Source organism: Myotis brandtii, unplaced genomic scaffold (genome assembly GCF_000412655.1).
Source record: "Myotis brandtii unplaced genomic scaffold, ASM41265v1 scaffold640, whole genome shotgun sequence".
Taxonomy (NCBI): Eukaryota; Metazoa; Chordata; class Mammalia; order Chiroptera; family Vespertilionidae; genus Myotis; species Myotis brandtii.
The window spans coordinates 766,074-770,145 of record NW_005370461.1 but is presented as its reverse complement, the minus strand read 5'-3'; the positions used below and the strand labels follow the sequence as shown (position 1 = coordinate 770,145).

Genomic DNA, 4,072 nt, shown 5'->3' with positions numbered 1-4,072 from the left:
ATCAGAACACGCGATTGTGATCTCCACCAAGTAAGTGAACATTTTTAGGCTGGGCGATCGCGCTGCTCTGGGGCCCAGTGTCGTGGGAAACCCCTCAAGGCCGATGTGGAGGTTTTCGATGTCTTCTTCGATGGGGGGGCTTAGCTGCATCCCGCTGAAAACCTCGGGGCTCAGTTGGACGAGGAGCTTTTGGCGCCGATCGGAGTGGGAGGGCTTTTTCCCAGGCAGCGGCAGCGGCCGGGAGCACAGGGCTCCCGCGTCTCCTTTGCCCTCTAGTCTAATAACTTCGCAGAAATGCGGGGCCAATGCACCAGGAATTGGAAATGGACAGTGTTAAATAAACAAGGGTCTCTTTAAAATTCTCATCCACTTCAGATGTCTAAAGTAAGATTGTGATGATTTTGTCACGGTTTGGTAAATTTACCCCTTTAAGAGGCTTTCACAAATCCCAGAACACACCTTCAGCCAGATTTGAATATAGATTTAGGTTTTAAAACCCAGAAGCTGGAAACACCGCTTTATCAAAGAGAATTTCCCTTTAGCTTAGCAATGTGCTGAGGCTCTTAAAAGATTGGATCTGAGCGAGAGGGAGACAGAGACAGAGGAGAAAGAGAACCTAGAGACAGAGAGAGGCAGACAGGAAGAAAAAAAAAAAAAAAAAAGACTTTCTTTTTCTTTCTAGAGGAATTCTGCCCAGACTCTGCAGCAGTTGCTAGCAAGCAAGCTTTCTCCTGGATGTCTCCTGGAAAAGTTGCAAAATCGCTGTTCACCTGTAAGAACATGCTCTTTATCTTCCAGCCTCTTCTTGTCATTTTGGAAATTGCAGACAGCCGGGCTCAGGTACAGTCCCCACAAACCCTGCGCTAGGTCAGGACAAAAGCCACTGGCTTTGGGGGGAGGGAGGGGTCTGGGCTGTTGTTGTACTGAAAATCTTAGACGCTTGGTGGGAGAAAAAGGCTCTTTGGGTGAAAAGTCTAACTCTTGATTTTCAGTAAGTCCTTGAACTTCCAGTATACTTAACTATATAGTCATTGTATGGTCTCATGTTTAACTTCGCCCCACCCCTGTATCCTGTGTCTTTAAATTTTTTTTCTCTATGAATCTGACTTATGGTAGCTTGTTTGTATCTTTAAATAATTTTCATTAACAAGCGGATGGTTTTAATGGCCACGAGTACAATTATCTTGCTACGAATATGAGATATAAGTATTCAGAAGCTAAATGAAGAAAACCAATACACAGAGAATCAAATGATTTGTCAGAGTTTGCATGCAGCTTCCAAAAAATGGCTGATATTCATATTTTGAAATCTAGATTCCCGTCTGGTGCTTGCTGGCCTTACTTTCTCCACCCTGCATGCCAGGCCAGTTTAAAATATTCCAAACTTTCCTGCAAGTTTATTAACTGTGGTGGTGTGAGGGAGAGTGGAGGAGGGGGAGGAAAAAGCAGATCTAGGGGTTCTTCTAGGCTGGTTTTTAAAAAAGAACAAAACTCATATTCTGTGAGAACACAGCCTCTCAGGGGGAAAGGAGCCAGTTAGACTCCCTGAACACTTACTTCAGAAATATGAAGATTAATTTTCAATCATTTCAGCGATTCAGTGGACAGTAGGGGATCACGTCTTGCCTTAGAATTGCCACGATATTTAGAAAAAAAATCATTTTTCATTAGGTTTTAAGATGTGTCTTTATTAAAAACTTTGACAAGATGAACTCTAATTAAATTTTTAACGAGGGTTGAAGATTGGCAATACAGGCAGAATTTTGGGAGAAAGGGCAGGCAACAGATCACTTATAAATGAAGCTCGGGGTTGCTAATTCTCTGCATTGCAGTTGCTTCAGAAAAGAGGGTAAGGAAAGAAATGACTTCAAAGATAGGATTGTGCCGTCTGGATAAAAGAGTAGGAGGCAAATTCCAAATGTAAAAAAAAGAGGAAAAGAGGACCATGTTGTTCCGGAATGAAACGGATTAAGATTGTGTGACAAGTGCGAGATGTGGGGCTGTGAGACATTTATGAGCTGAGTGTGAGCTGGGAGCTGTGCATCTGTCCCTGAGTGTGTGGGGACCAAGGGTGTGTGCAGACCAGGTTAGGGTGGGGGATAGAAAGGGCCTGTGTGAGTTTGAGAGATGGAGAGCAAAGTGAGGGGTGTGTGTGTGTGTGTGTGTGTGTGTGTGTGTTGGGAGGGTGTGGACGGGAATGTGGATGGATTGATGAAGGGTGGTAGCTGTCAGTTTATATAATTTTCATCTCCTGGTCCTGAAGTTTCCTTGAAATCAATTCTACTGCAGGCAGCAGCCTCGAGCTTACAGAGCTGATATAAAACAGCCATTACAGTCCAATATCTTGGCTGTTTGCAAACTTCATTTAAAACTGGGGGAAAAAAGACCTGGGAATGGTTTTGTAAGAAAGGAAAAAGGGAAGAAAAGAAAACCGCAGTGAAGCTTTAAACTAGTTTGGATAAATCTCTAATCTTTTATGTGTAACCTTTTACAAGCTTTATTTCCCGTATATGAAAAGCTTCTTTTATATGGGCATGACAGACTTTGCCTTTGGATTTTTAATTAGAGCCCATCAATTGTAGCCATATTTAAGAATCAATATAAAGTAATCCTTCGAGATGGGATAAGGTTTTAATCGAAAATCTAATTTCCCACTCTTTACAGATCATTTTAAGGGGCTGGTTGATTTTTTAAAAAGAGGTCAATTTTTTAAAAGACATAACACCTAAAACCTGAAAAAAAAATCATGCCTGAAAAACAAAACAAAAAACTGATGTTGCTTTTCAAAAAAAAAAAAAAGTCTGGCTGTTGTTGGGAACTTTATTCTATTTAGAAGAATTTGACTTATTTTTTTTCCTCAAACACTTTAATGTGGCTCCACTGGGAGTATTCACATTGAATGGAGAGAGGAAAAAAAGAAATCGTTTGTCTAAAACAGTATTTCATATGCAAAAGATAGTAACTTAAAATTGTTATTAACAAAGAAAACAGATCTTGATAGATCCTTTTTCTCTATGAGCTCTCAAATTCCCAAGACTAGGAAATGAATAGCACAGACTTCATTTTTGTTCATGGATGCAAACTTTTCACTTTCATATTCAGGAATGGATATTTTTGACCACTTTTAAAACTTCAACATCAGAATTTTGCAATTTTAATTTTTTTTACAATTGAAAAGTTGCCTGTCACGAAGGCATGGAATTTTAAACAGTTCTTCCAGAGTCACTGCCTTTCAATTTGTCTTTTAAAAAAAGAAGAAGAATGAAAGTAAGGGACGAAACAAAAACTAATTGCAGGTGCCCGGCCCAGACAATTTTTGCTCCTTAATGATCAGGCTGAGGTATTTGTACAAAGGCTGCACATCGTTTAAAAGTGCATAGTGCATTTTCAACAAACACCACTGTGTCAGCTCTACACTAAAAGGGATCTCCCAAAAAGTTTATGGGCATATTTTGGACAGTCACTGACTTGTTGTTGTTGTTGTTGTTATAGCTGTTAAGTGCCTTTGAAAAAAAATGAACTCATCCTACTTGCTTTTGTAAATCTGAACGAGGCGGGTTTGAACATATTTGATACGCATGCTTTTCTTTCATCTGCAGAAATTTCAATTTATTTAAAAGCCTGGCGTTTAATGCACGACAGGACCCCGTACATTTTAGGGAAACTCTCTTGTATTTCTCCGCCATCGCGTCTGATGAAAACCCGGGATTTTCCCATTATTGTTATTTTTTAATGTATGAATATAATGCATCTTCATTAGGAAAATTGACTGCTGTGCTCACGACAGTTCTTAATTGAAAAGGCAACCTATTTTAATGGTGTGGTTGAGAAGATTACATACTTTATCCAAACACAAAGACAATTAATCACGAGAAGCAGGCTGCTGCCATGAACTCTAATGCAGTTGCATCAATGTCACTGGGAAGTGCTCATACCTGAGATACGTGGTGCAAACTCCCCCGACTCCCTCCTGCCCCATTCACCCACTCCTTCATTTGGGTTTCTCAATGTGGTGCCATCAGCGGGGCGAGCTGTGATCGCGGCTAAGTTTCAGGCGCCTCTGTCCGCGGGT

General features: G+C 40.7%; 1 long non-coding RNA gene across 2 annotated transcripts in view; it reads left to right on the top strand.

The window, feature by feature from the left end:
• Positions 1-3: 3 nt before the first annotated feature.
• The window catches only part of LOC106723779, a 119,303-nt gene continuing 115,234 nt past the window's right edge, over positions 4-4,072 (top strand). Inside the window, exons 1-2 of one of the 2 annotated variants that reach the window (XR_001359499.1) lie at positions 4-30; positions 683-840. This is a non-coding gene — a long non-coding RNA (uncharacterized LOC106723779). Of the gene's footprint in view, positions 31-534; positions 841-4,072 lie in introns of those variants that run through there. The other variant, XR_001359498.1, reaches the window with a different exon arrangement.